The sequence below is a fragment of the Dryobates pubescens genome, chromosome 2, assembly GCF_014839835.1.
Source record: "Dryobates pubescens isolate bDryPub1 chromosome 2, bDryPub1.pri, whole genome shotgun sequence".
Lineage (NCBI taxonomy): Eukaryota > Metazoa > Chordata > Aves > Piciformes > Picidae > Dryobates > Dryobates pubescens.
Genome location: NC_071613.1, coordinates 10,717,751 through 10,732,493, shown reverse-complemented (window position 1 = coordinate 10,732,493; position 14,743 = coordinate 10,717,751). Strand labels below are relative to the sequence as shown.

At 37.3% G+C, this 14,743-nt stretch overlaps 1 protein-coding gene across 1 annotated transcript in view; it reads left to right on the top strand.

Annotated features, from left to right (window-relative positions):
• Positions 1-14,743, top strand: part of USH2A (usherin) — a 385,837-nt gene that overhangs the window by 6,014 nt on the left and 365,080 nt on the right. The gene's annotated exons all lie outside the window — the stretch shown is intronic.

Here is a 14,743-nt window from a genome sequence, read left to right as displayed (position 1 = left end):
TCCTCCTCACCTGTGCATGCTAATGTACTTATCTTACAGAGGTGCATCCCTTTCAAACTTCTTAACAGTGCGCATAAGTAAACGTGTATGACTTCGTGTAAGCTCAATCAAGCTAATAACTGACAGAGTTATTACTTCTCATTTTAAAAATACAATTCAGTATTGTTAAAGTAAAATCGCTGTGTTCTAAAAGTCTGTTGGCATAACCTTGTAATAAGTGTACAAATGTCCACTGCAGATAAGGGAAAATTGTTAAAATTTAAACTGTGTGTACAAAAATCAGTAAACAAACACAGAACTTAAAATTCAGTTATTTGCATGTCTTGTAATTCCCAGCAGATGTTCTAGTAAATTCTGGTTGTAAGCGAAGTTCAACTAATAATTGCAAAACATAATTATCAGGTATTGAAATATTTATCTTCTCCTTCCTTCATTTCCTTTATCCCTTCTATTAAGTCTTGTTTGGTTTGCAGCGCAATCAAGAAGAGTTTTGCTGCTTTCTTGAAACTTGCTAAAAGGTATTGACTGTGATTTGGATTTGTAGTGCTGATCTTGTCACTTGTAAGAAGTATCTAAGCTGACGTCTTGATTTTTTGCAGTTTTTTTTTTTTCTTTTCTTGTCTTTTTTTTTTTTCTATTTTTTTTTCCCCCCAGGATAACAGTATGGTAGTGTGAATAAGATTTTGGCTGTTGGATTAAAAGAGTGACCTTAAGGTAGAACTAATGAACTTTACACTTCAAGCATTCCAAGGGTGCTATATTATTGCTGCTGCTGTCAGCCACATTTTGTACTAGTCTCAGAAACCGCTAAAGCCTGGGATAGCAAAGTGAAGAGTGAAAGGGCTGTATTTAAATACACACACACATCTTAAATTGAATTACAAAGAACCCTCAAGCACCCTGTAGAACTGGGTCCTTTGTTTCCTTGTGGAGAGTTGTTCAATGCATAGCAGTAAACACTGCTATGCATTGTAACACTTTCCTGGGGAGATGATTCCAGTGACTGTTCTTACTGTGAAAATTTTTTCTCCTGTGTCCAGCCAGAATCTCACCAGGATTATCTTGTACCCATTGTCTCTCATCTTTTCCATGTGACTCCTTCTGAAAAGGGAATCTCTGTAATATTTTTAACCACTCTCTAAATACTAGAACATGATGATAAGGTCTCCCCTAAGCCTTCTTTTCTCAAGGCTTAATAAACCCAGTTCTCTCAGTCTTTCCTCATATGGCAGCCTCCCAGTCATTTGATCTTCTTTGTGGCCCTTCTCCAGCCCGTACACATCCTTTTTTTTTTTTTTTTTTTTTTTTTTTTTTTGCATAGCAGGGACCCAAACTGAACACAGAATTCCAGCTATAGCCTGACAAGGACTGAGTAGGAGGGGGACAATGACCTCTACCTCTGCTGCTGTTGAGCTTGTTGATGCAATCCAGTGCCCTGTTGACTTTCTTTGCTGCAGAAGTACACTGTTCATTCTTACTGAGCTTGTTGTCCACCAGAACTCCCAGAAAAGAGAAAGGTTTGGCACTATGTAAGCACTCTTCACCAATAGCTAAGATTATTGTGTTTTACAGATTTAGCCACAAACTCAGAACACAGCATCATACAGGGTGCTGCAAAGAAACTGTAACTCCATCCCCACCAGAGCCTATTTGTCTTGACACAGTGGCATATAAGGATTTAGAAAAGACCTTTGAAGGAATAGATAAAGATGTGGAGCTAAATGGAAAAAGGATAAAATGCAGCATGGATTTACTAAAGATAGCTCATCACTGTCTAACCTCTTAGGTTTTTTTTGATGAGAAAACTGATTTTTTCAGGCAAAGTAAATGTGTCAGGTTTCCCCTATCTGGAGTTCAGTTTAGCATTGATGTGACAACCCATGAGAAGTTGTAGGGTCAAAGGGACCGCTCATGAGGAGGGCTGGCAATAGATACTGCTCAAAGGAACTTATAATCCCAAGGAGGAGGGAAACAAAAAAACAATTGAATTGTGAGAATTAGTCTTTGGACTAGATTTTTCTTATATTTTCATTGATGATCTTGGCAGAAATATTAAGAGTGTACTGATAATGCTAGCTGGTAATATAATGTAGAGAGGTATCAGAAAGAAGATGATCCCACACAAAGAATGGCATGAGCAAAAGGAGTAGAGTAACTGGCATGAAATAATATTTGGTGTTGCAAAATGCAAAGTAATGAGCTTGAAAACACCCTCACAAAGTCTTTTGTTGAAGTAGTAGTCCCAGGTAGTGATGATGAGTTATTGTCATGATGTGGCTACAAAAAAAGGCATGTGTTTATGAAATGTGTGAGGAGAGACATTCCCAGTACCAAGAGAAAAGTGTCATTGCTGCTCCAGACTCTCAGATTTTGTACAAAATGTTGGGTAAAATTTCTGTCATTCATGTTTAAGAAATACAATTTGGAACAGAGCTACGAAGCCTATGAAAGACTCTGTGCAAGCTTTACAGAAGATGATTTGGAGAATTTTTTTTCTTGGAAGAACTACAGTGAAGAGTAGCAAGTCATACATTTTTCTTTAAATCTGTTAGAGTGTAAACACGAGGCAGGAAAAAAAAAGATTCTTTACGTTGGAAACTGAAGTCTGTTCTGGTGTAGCAGTGTTTCTGAAAGAGCTTTTTCTGATCAGAAAAGATATGAAAATCGTTTCAAATTAAATTCAGTAACTTCCATAAAGAGGGTGATGTGGTACAGTTCATCCAACAGATAAAGATGGGAATTCATATCAGTCACTTCTGTAGGTGGCCTGTGGGATTTCTTTGGTTGTTTTTTTTCTTCCTGCTTTTCCTGCAATTTTACTGTAACAACCACTGCCAGCAGGGTGTTGGACATGAGTCACTCCTAGTGTTGGAATGGGCTGTTGAGAAAGATGCTTGAGACTAGATTGCATCATTCTAAATGTGACTTCATATTTTTAAATAGTTTATGCAACTTTCTTTCTGTATATTTCTGGAAGAAATTTGCTATCCATTTCTCTCTTTATGCCCAATAAACATTTGAGAAAAATCACCCTTGAAAATTCTGCTGAGCTAAGTTGATTTGCAACAAAAGTAAATTTCAACCTTTTTTTCCCCCTACTCTTCAATTAATAGAACTTATTTTTCCCTGATGATGTCTGCCTTAATTTTCCACTGCTTATGATTTGTAAAGGAACTTTTTTCTTCAGTTGTTTTAGTTTGGGGATTGTTTTTCTTTAATGCCATAGGCTGTGGATTCTGTTCTCTTGAAATTACTGCCACTCTTCTAGAGGATTTCAGTTGGTGAGGAGCGAGTCCTTCAGGCCTCTGAAAGTTTTAGAGTCCATCTGTGTTTGATATTGATTTAATAGTATTTACTGCTATATCTCTTTTAGGTATATATTAAGAAAAACTGTGAAGATACACAGTGGAGTAAAGGATATTTAGCCTCAAATGAATCTGATATGCACTGATGTGAAACATCAGGAAAACTGGTGTCTTAAAAAATTAGCTTTTAAAGAAATAAAAAACTTTGAAAGCATAGCAATGCATAATTAAGGCAAATTGTGTACCTCATTATCTCTGTGTGGTGATGCCAATATTAGATTTGCATCACTTATTAACAGCTGGTCTATTATGTATTTTAGTTTTCAGATTTCCTGTTAAGAGTCTGTTACTTTCCCTTTGATACTTCAGAATTTATTTAACCAATTAAGAAGAGTGGAATTTAAACATGAATTTTCAGATACAGCCAAGGCTGATGAAACAGGAGATTCTTTTAGAACATGTCAGATTGACGTATTTGTTTCATATTTAGTGTCTGCAATTATAAAAATAATCTTTTTACTGCACTTTATTTTGCCTGATCATATCTATGTAACTGTGCCATGTTTTGGCAGACTATAGCACATTAAAAGCTTTGGAAAGTAAGTTTAAAATCTAAATGCAGAGAGGTAACCATGACTGAATTACTCTCCTGGGAGGAAAATGCTCTTAGAGTGCCTATTGAAATCAGCATTATCATTTCAATACATGTCAAATATGAGTCATTTCCTAGTTTAGGCAAAATTTCTTTATAAATCTTTAAATCTTCCAGTTCTTTCAAGAAAAGGTTAAAGTACTTGTGATTTAATGAGACTGCTTTACATCATAACTGTTTGACTATCAAGAGAAAACTTGTCCTTTCCAATTTGTGAAATCCTTTTATTTTCTGCACAAGTTTTTTAATACTTAAGAATTTTGACTAAAAGCAAAGAACCTGAGACTTAAAAGTAGTGAGAAAAACATTTACTCCGCACACACTTGTGTATGTATTACTAATAGGAGGTGCCTTAAACTGAAGTTTAGTAATGACAGGAGAATGTGAAGAAGCATTTTAATTTAGCAAATGACTTTCATCTTCTCTTCTAAGTCATCACTTACTATTTATTAGGGGAACAGATAGGGAGATTTTGCATCAGTTCTACATATTAGAGCTTTTTGTCTATTATTTGCAGTTGTGTACTGAAAATATTTAGGAGGATGCAGTCTCTCTGTACAGTTGGTCCTCTATAGACAGCAGAAGTGTCTGTTTAGCAATCTCTTTATAGAAAATGTGAGCATAGCTCTTTTGGCAACTGTTTCAGCATCTTATCTGCTATGGTTGCAAACCATTCAGATACTGATACTGTTTTATTTTTCACATAATGGTGAGTAGAGATAGATAATGGCAAGTACTACTCTGGAGATGGGGAGACGTGTTAAATAGCAAGTCAGTTTCAGTCTTCCTAAGCATACTGTAACTACTTTTTGACTAATTAGTAGCTGTGAATCAACCTTCTAGTGACCATTTAAATACATCTGTTTCTGTCATATGTAGTTGCAGTACATAAGAGTTGTTATTTAATATTGTGGTAGCATATGAATCTAAAAGATATGCCATACCATAGGGAATCGCTTGCCTGTTTCTTAGAAGAGAATGTTTTGAAAGGTAAGGAAAAAAAAAAATGTTCTTCAGGTTCATTCAACAGTATGATATGTATTGCTTGGTTTAACTTCAGGTACATATCTGCAGCTGTACGACTGCTCCTCCGTTTGTTTTCCTGCCATTGAGTTGTGTGGGGAACAGTCTTTGAGAGATTGGAAGTAGTTGCATGTACTTGATATGGCTGTTGGTATAAAACATTAAGGTGACACTTAAAGGACACATCTACATTATCAGTTTTGTATAAGTGATGGGTTCTTTTTGACACAGGTTTCCCCTCTCTCTGGCCCAGCCAAGCTTGAAGTGATAAACTGGGGTATCGCCCTTTGTAATGTGGGCAAAAGATCCTCTAGCAGGTAGCTCTTGGCATGAACAGTGTGTGAGCAAAAAAAAAAATAGCAACTGGTTTAAACCTCTTTGAGGTAGTGGTGAATCACAGATATTGAATCATTATCCTCCCCGCTTTGTGATGTAACAGTTACTAAGTAGATATTCTGATAAGACACTAAAACTTTCTTTGTTAATAGTCTAAAAAAAAAATCCCACCTCATGAATACAGCCAAATAGAGAAGGTTCTGCTTTTCCTGGTTATTAAAATAATAATAATAATTTTTTAGAATTCCTACATTTGGTGTAGGCTTCTGTATCTTCAATATGGAGCCTAAAGTCAGAAGTCTGAGACTTGGAAAATGAAACTTTCACTATGTCCTTTATGCAACCTCCATTATTTATGTGTAAATTCTCTCATGCACATCTTGCATTAACACCTGTGCAATGCAGCAAATGGAAGGTGACATGACATGTGTAGATCCTGTACAATGCAAAACCCATATGTGCTAGTGGCAATCCACAGGAGGAATATTCTGGTAAGTCTTTGCATGTATCATTTTGTCATAGAAGCAAAGAATATTACATTGCACTGAATAGCTTAGCTTGGCTGGAAAGTAGTAAGGTCTGGGATGGAAGTAAGGGAAGCAATCCTTTCTGTGTATCTCATTGCAATACTTCAGCTCATTAATGCTGTAAATTAATGCATTGTTTGAGGACTGCTGTGTTGGTTTATAGACTGTCTGGATATTCTGACTATGAATGAAGAATAGAGGCATAACAGCACCTTTCAAGTACATCACTGACCTGTTTTCTGACAACCAGTGTTTTTTTTGAAGCTTCTTAAGGTGGACCGTATTGAATAGACACTGACTGACCTATTTTCAGTTTGACACCAAAATATAAACTATAAAAAAACCCCATTAAGTTATTGCTATATTGTTTTGTGGCAATTAGAGCTGCATGTAGTTCTTTATTTTAAATTTGCTGTCTGATTATTTCCTTTTGCTAGTTTCTTTTGTGAGTTGCTTTCTATTTATCATTTTCATCTTACTTGATACTTTTGTTATAGAATTTGATCTCATCTTGTAACTACTTTTAGACTGGCTCTCTCATTATATTGAAATTGTTCTGCAGTTAAGTCATCTTCACTGATGTTTTCTGAAACTTTTGAGGTTATACTGTTACAATTTTGGAGATGTGAGGGTCAGAACTCCGGTTCTTATTCCAGATACTTTGCACCATAAATTTCTAAACAGGGAAGCTTTATGCTTTTGTTCATCATTTCTTTCCAAATCAGGAAAGTGTTTCCTTTTTGCCACTGAGTATTTTGCATGTTAGTGGGTGACTACATTATCTCCAAGACCACTTTTTTTGAGCTGAGATGGTTCAGAACTTTGTGTTATATTTACATAGTTAAGAGTCTTTTTCTCAGGTCTAGTACTTCATGCTTAATGCGTTTATCCTGGTACTTTATCACCTGTTCCTTAAAAATTTTGATATCCTTTTGTAACTTTGAAGTCAGGCTTGCCTTTTATTGTCTGCATGTGTTAACTCACCAATATTTTCAAGCCCGTGCAAAATGTTAATTAAGAGACTGTTGCAGTTACCTAGTGAGAAATTTGTTTGTGTGAAATATGACCATTTAATCTCTGCCAGTTTCGAAACCTTTCTGGAAAGCCAAAATATTTAATTAGTCTATTCTTCCTTATCTACATGCATTTCAACTACTTGGTAGAACTGGAATTTGGAACTTGATTTCCTTTCACAAAAGCCATATAGCCTTTTCCAGTATACAGTATTTAACCGTGTGCTTTTTCTAACCAGTTCACCATGTACAGACTCGATTTGATGGATTATCAGAACAATTGGTCCAAGACCTGGTCACGCATCATGTCTATAATTTTAATTTCTGCATTGTTCTTTGATCTGTGCAGGGCTAATGGAAAATGGTATTTTCTGTTTTTGTCTGGTCTCCCATTGAATCTGAAGGTCATTTTTTCCTTTTATCTTTCAAAAAATAATCTAAAATGCCAGCTTCTACAGTAAATTTTAATACAGTTAGTTTGTTTACTTTATCAGAATTTGAACTTTCTTCAATTTATAGCAATTCTTTTCTAGTGGTGTGATCTATGTAATTCCTGACATTCAGGTTCAAACTTCTTAGGCTTTAGATTTCAAAGGCAGGCATATTTTGTCACAGTGTACAGTCTCTGTGCATGATTAGTTGGCACATTTGTTTTAGATACTTCTAAGTTATTTTTTTTCCTTTAATTTGATTACTTTCTTTCCTAATTTGATAAATATGTAAACTGGCACTGAGTATAGAAGCTTACTCTTCTTTGATATACCTACTCCAGAAAAATGTCTTAATTCTGAATTGACTTAAATCTTTTTTCCATGCACTATTTATTTGGTTATGTGCAGAATCATGCAACCTTGATTGCCTGACCCTTTGTGATACTGTCAGCATTTCAAAGGATGCACTGGCTTTGATCTTCTGCCTTCTGATTTACAGCTGAAATATTTTCCTGTTGAACCTGTCCTCTCTCCTTTTTGGGGATACTTAGGTGTAGCCTTGCTATTGACTGTGATTGCAGATGACCTATATATTTTGTGAGGTTCATAGTTATCACACTTGTAGGGAAATCAGCAAGTAATATTCAGTGACACCCTAGATTAAACTATCAATATTGCTCCTAATCTGACTTTTCAGAACTGCAAGCTTCTGTTCCACTGAAATTCTTACCCTGAAGTTTTATCCTCAGTATTCAGAGATGCTATTCTCTTTCTGGCTTGATGACCATGTACCATGGAACTTTTGTGGTTCTTAGTCAGGTTAGGTCTAAAGAAAAAAATCTCCTGTATCTTTGAGCTTCTCTAGGTGGTTTGCTTGAGTCTTAATAGTAGATATTCTATTTCTTCAAGTTAATGTCTACTTGTGCCTTATGCATGTACTTCTTGTCCATAAGCAAGGTTGATAAACTGGATTACCACTTTTCTGCCTGACAGAATCACAGAATGTCAGGGGCTGGAAGGGACCCTGAGAGATCATCAAGTCCAACCCCCTGCCAAAGCCAGGCCACACAGGAACTCACCCACCCAAGTGCTGAATATCTCCAGAGAATGAGACTAGACAACCCCCCTGGGCAACCTGTTCCAGTATTCTGTCACCCTCACAGTAAAATAATTCTTCCTCCTGTTTCCATGGAACTTCCTATGCCTTAACTTACACCCATTGCCCCTTGTCCTGTCATTGGGCATTGCTGAGAAGAGCCTGGCTCCATCCTCTTGGCACTCACCCTTTATGTATTTATAAATGTCACGCCTCAGTCTCCTCTTGTCCAAGCTAAAGAGACCCCAGCTCCCTCAGTCTCTCCTCATAAGGAAGACATTCCACTTCCTTAATCATTTTCCTGTCTCTGCACTGGACTCTCTCAAGCAGTTCTCTGTCCTCTTTAAACTGAGGGACCCAGAACTGGACACAATATTCCAGGTGTGGCCTCACCAGGGCAGAGTAGAGAGGGAGGAGAACCTGTCTCGACCTAATGACCACACCCCCTCTAATACACCCCAGAATGGCATTGGCCTTCTTGGCCACAAGAGCATGCTGCTGGCTCATGGTCAACCTCCCATCCACTAGGACCCCCCTGGTCCATGGGGTGGTTCTTTCCCAGGAGTAAGACTCCACCCTTGCCCTTGTTGAACTTCATTACATTTCTCCCTGCCCAGCTCTCCAGCCAGCCCAAGTCCTGCTGAATGGCAGTACAGCCTTCAGGTGTGTCAGCCACTCCACCCAGCTTGGCGTCATCAGCAAACTTGCTGACAGTGTTCTCTGTTCCCTCACCCAGGTCATTGATGAATATGTTGAATAGTACTGGCCCCAGTACTGACCCCTGAGGGACTCCACTAGATACAGACCTCCAACTAGACTCTGTCCCACTGACCACAACTCTCTGACTTCCTTCCTTCAAAACAAGAAAGAGCCCTGGGGTTTTGGGTATACTCTCAGGTGGGGAGAAGGGAAATATTGGGAGCCTTTGGGTGTTCTGTGAGGGACTCTGTATGCTTTGGGATTCTTTGCCACTATGCTTTGTAGTTTCTGTAAAACACTAATTGCTTTTCCATTTAAACTTTCTATCACTGTGCAATCCATTTGTGAGAGTGTTATTCTTTTGTCCTTCTTAGGGCAATAGAGGATCTGTCAGGGCTCAAACCAGGACAGTTGCCTCTGGTCTTATCTTTTCTTGCAATGTATTTGAAGAAGCCCTTTCTATTGTCACTGACCTCTCTCGCAAGGCTGAATTCCAAGGAGGTCTTAGCCTTCCTAGTAGCCTCCCTACATCCTCTGACAACTGTCTTATATTCCTTCCAAGTGGCCAACCCCTCCTTCCATGATCTGTGGACTCACTTCTTCCACCTGAGTTTGCTTACCAGTTGCCTACTTAATCATGCAGGTCTCCTGGCTCCCTGTCTCAATTTCCTGACTTCTAAGTGTGTTTTATTATATTTGAAAGGCTTTGATCTTTTTCCTTAATTTGTGCTTTTTGGCATCCTCATCTTTGCTGTTAATCAGTAATATCTCTGGCCTTTCTGTGTCTTAGCTTATGGCCTGTATATTCAAGTGCTCTGGAAACCACTATGAACTTTTTCAGCTACTTCCTCTGGTCCTCTCCTGACCCATCTCCAACAAAATGTGCTAGAGGGAGCTGCTGCCTCAACTTTTTTCCCTTCCTAAAACAAGCTCCCAACAATAATCTACCTAAACACCGTCCTCCAAAGTTAACAGCACAGGTTGGATCTACTGCAAAACTTAGTTGGTAAGATGCATAGTAACTCTAGAAAACAGTTCATATCAAGAATGAAAATTGAAGCTCACAGTGAATTGTCATTAAAAAGAGTGGTTAAGTTACAGTACAAAGGAGTAGTTTTCAACTGACTTTGTGATGGAAGGAAGCAAGCAGGGTGCAGAGTAGGAGGGAAGCATCTGAAATAAGGTTGTTGAGAAGAATATGAAAGGAATCAAAGGCAGAATTTTGTGGATCCTTGACCATGAAGAAAAACTAAGCCTTGAAAGAAAAGATGAGACTTCATTTGCAAAAAGTCCCCTAACTGGGTACATAGAACTTCCGTGGCAAGGCATTCAGAGGGCAAGAATAATTGCTTTCTTCATATGTAAATCATCCCAAAAAAGAGAATGATGAATTTTCAACCTTCTAGTCCCAACAGAGCTCTCAGTTGTTGGAGACCAAATATATTCTTGCTGTACATGTGGAGATAATTTACAGTACTGAGCAGTGCAAAGTGGGGCAAAATTCTTCACCTATCATCAGTTCAAAAGACTGCAGTTTAAAATATAACTGATAGTGTAATATAGGGTTAATGATTGTACATTAGTAATGGCTTCCTTCATTTGTGTGGGTATCTGCTTATTCTTTGACTAGTGAAGCACAGAGACTTTATTCAGAAGGGACGTTTCATTTGACATCTACATCTCATCCCTAATTTACATGATTACAAGTAGTTCAGGAAAATTCAGAATCAGTGGTTGTGCTGTATTTTAAATGGAGGGGGCAGAGGGAAAATGTGCATTGTTATGAGATTATCTAAAATGTGCTTTCAGACCTTTTGTTTCAATTAATTTTGGCAAGTCTCTGTAACTGTTTTAGCTGCTAAAAAGCAGCTTGTTGAATCCTTAATAAACTTGTCTCCTTTCATGTTACTATAGTGATCATCGGATCCTGGATCTGATTTGTTCTGTGACTTGGGGAAAATAGAGTCATTATGCAGCAAGAGAGCAATTGTTCTCCCTGTATTTTCAGATCAAATGACTAGGATCCTTTTATTATATGTTATTGTTTGGAGCTCATTTGCAGCATAAGTCACTTGCTAAACCTTTCCATGCAGAAAGAACAGAGATGGATCAGTAGTTAAAATATTTGAGCAAAGCTGGTTTGTTACTAACTTTATTTTTTTAACAGGATCTATATTTGCAATTGTGAGCTCTTAGATTCTCTCTGTCACTCCCCTGCTTGGATATGTTTATTCTGTCCTGAGGCATCAGTAATAGATTGAAAGAATTCTACTGACACAGGCAATAAAGAATATTTTTCATTGGTACAGTGCTGATGGGGTAGAAGGTGGCAGATCTGTAGTTAACCATTTTAATATTACTTCATGACTGAAATACTAGTGAAGTATTCACCAACAAAAGATTAAACAGCAATTGCCAGTCCATAATTGGAGTGCAGCCTCTGTGGCAGAAGGATCGCTTATCTATGATTAAATTGTTTATTTTAAAACAATGTTTACTTTTGTAATACTAATTCTTTGAAAATACAGAGCATTTCAAAAGCTGTCTCTTTTCACATTGATCTTTCTTTGTCTTTGGCCTTCTTTATCAGATAATTGACAGCGTGGGTTATATCGCTCAGTTTTTCACACAGTACTAAAATTACCCCTGTCCAAAAAATTAATGAGGTACATGATTCTTATTTTGATCTGCTTGCTATTACTTGCATTTTTGCATCTTGAAGGCTTTATTAATGAAGTAACTTTAGGTTTTCTTAAGCCTGTAAACTACTCTATGGATTGATTTGTGTTTTGGTTGCTTTCTGATTTCAGTTAAGGGTCAAGATTTTATTAATATATTGATCATTCCTGATCAGAGTTAATTCTTTCAGGAACATGCCAGGGTTCTATCTTTTTCTTCCCCTTGCTGCCTTTTTTGTTTCAGTATTTTTTAGAGGTCTGTTTTTTTGGTTTTTTATTTTTTTAATTTATTTTTTTTTAGACTTACTATCTTCAGGGAATTCAAGCTGAACTAGCAGATCTATGCATGAAAAGAAAGACTCATATTGAAGGAAAAACATTTCCTGTTGAGAAAGGATTAACATTGTAGGAGATAGTGAAAAAGAAAAGTAAAGGAGGGCAAAGAGAAAAGCTAAATATCTTTTATACAAATGCTAGGAGCATATGTAATAAGACTGCTGAATTGGAGTGACATGTTTTCAAGGATAAGAAAGATATTATTGGAATAAGAGAGACAACCAGGGAAATGAAGGGGGATTTAAAATACCAAGACACAGTTTTTTGTGAAGGGAGAGCTAATATAAAGCAGGAAAAGATGTAACAATATTGCTGAGGGATGATACTCAATCTGCAGTAGGAGATGCTCTTGCCCTCCCCCTCCCCACCTTCCACTCCTTATTTTTGTTTCTCTTTTTTTCCCTGCTTTAAACTAAGTACAGTGGCTTGCATGCAAGGCAAGGACAATTGAATGTAGTTGTGATTCTTGACTGTTGCACTAGACTTGCAGGTGTTCAGAATAAAAGCCTAAGCAATAAAAATATATAATAATTCCCTAAGAAAATGAGAACGTTAATTTGAAGAATGTGGGGGTATTGAGGAGGAGACAGAAAGAAAATAAATTTAGAGATCATTTAGGATATTGACTATGTTAAAACTACAGTAGGCGCATGTTTCCATTGTTGCTGTAAAGTTGTTGTCTTTATGCTGTTACTAAAACACTATAGTCAGTATTATCATGGGAAGATTATAAATACAAATCTGCATACAAAGATAAAAAACAAAATTCATATAATTATAAAATCATGAAATCTGAAATGGCCTTGAGGTGAGGGTATGTGCTAAGTGGAGGAAGCAGCCCTAAAGTTATTGATTTTTAGCAAAGCTAACTTTGAAGGAAAGCAAAATGCTCCTGGGATTTTTGCCTGCAATCCTGTGATGAATGGGAAATCCACTCCACACAAGTAGAGAGTATATAGCGTATAAAACATGTAGAGAGACTGCAATTAAAATTCATCCCAGTTAAGTCAAGAAAAGGAAAGGCCGATATGGGCCTGAGGCAAAAGAAGGAAAGGCAAAGAGACAACTTGCCCCTCCCGACCTTATGCTTTTTCCTTCCCCTTCGCTGTTCTTTACCATTCGTTCTACTGTCCCTTTATCCTCTCTAGCCCTTCTGTTTTAAGACAGTTCTGTCGCTGTGGTCCCCTGATGAGGTTTCTTTCTCAAGTCATTTTTTTTGTACGCTGGATTTCTCAGAGCATGGACAAAACTGTTCAGTGTGCTCATAACTTGGGTGTCAGTTTCTCTCTCTGCCAAATATTTACACCATGCATCTCCTAAAACATGTTTGCAAGGGGTATATATCTGACATATTTTCTCTTTCTCCGCTTCCTTTGCTTGTGGTACTGGGATGATTTCAATTCACTGTATTGTGAGAGAAGGAATAAAGCAGCAGGAACTGGTGGGGGTGGCAGGCAAATGGACATGTATCAACTTATATAGACGGTGAGGCTGTATGAAAATTTTTAGAAAAGCACACAGTGGTGTGCTGGAGCATCACATCCATAACAGGAGTTGTCTCAGAGAAAAGGGTCAAATAAGCACATAGATGGTTCCATGAGGTGTTTGTTTCTTTTGTGCAAAGTTAGAATACAAATCAAATCTTCTTTTGGGACCTATTATGCTAGATGCTTTATTGTCCAACATCCTACAAACACACATTATCAGACGTCTTGTTTCAAGGTGTAAAGAACATCTGTGAGGAAAGAAGTAAATTTAATGTGTTTGAGTTCTGAATCTCAGCAGGTGTAAGTAAAATGGGGGTGTTGAAGCTGAAGGCAATTTATATAGCTCAAGATCTGGCCTTTAACTAAAGCAAACAATTTGAACAAATTTTGATCTGACATTTTATTTTTAAAGGGTGAGCAAAAAGATAATGGCAAAAGTAGATTTAAGGGAGAGATTTAATGAGACAGTGATGAAAGATCAAGTGGACTTTTTCTGTCTATCAGTCTGTATACACTGTCTTAAGTTACAATGATCTCATACCTACAGAAACTGGTAAGAGGCAGAGAGGATGACCATGTGGTCTTATGGCATCCCGTCAATGACCAGTTTCTAAAGATGGTATGAGGGATGGTTGAGTTTATTCCCATGTGTTTTGTGATGATACTTGCATCTATATTTAAAGCTTTCTGTCACTGAAACACTCATGGTGTTGTCAGATGTCTATTGGACTAGATGAGCTGCAACTTCTTGCAATTGAATGTCAATAATACCAAAGCAATTTTGGTTGTTTCATAGCACCAGCTTAAGCATATTCACTTGCACAGATTACATTTGACAGATAGCTACCTTCAGCTGAACTCTGTGGTTGGAAGCCTTGGAATATTCTTGACAGTGAGCTTAGAGCTGATGCCTTATGTTTATTTCATATCCTGTTTTTGCCTTCCTAATACTGCATGTGTATGTCTACATTTAAATATATTCACAGCTGAAGTACTAGTCTGTCCACTTGTTATCTCTGGACTCAATGTTGTGATGAGTCAAGTTCAGTATTAAAGAAATGGTGGGGTTTTCTCATTTAGGGAATTTTAATTTCAAAAGCAATCTAATCTAGGATTATTTTTTTGAATCAGGAACTTCTGGGAAAGTATCTGTCAAAGTC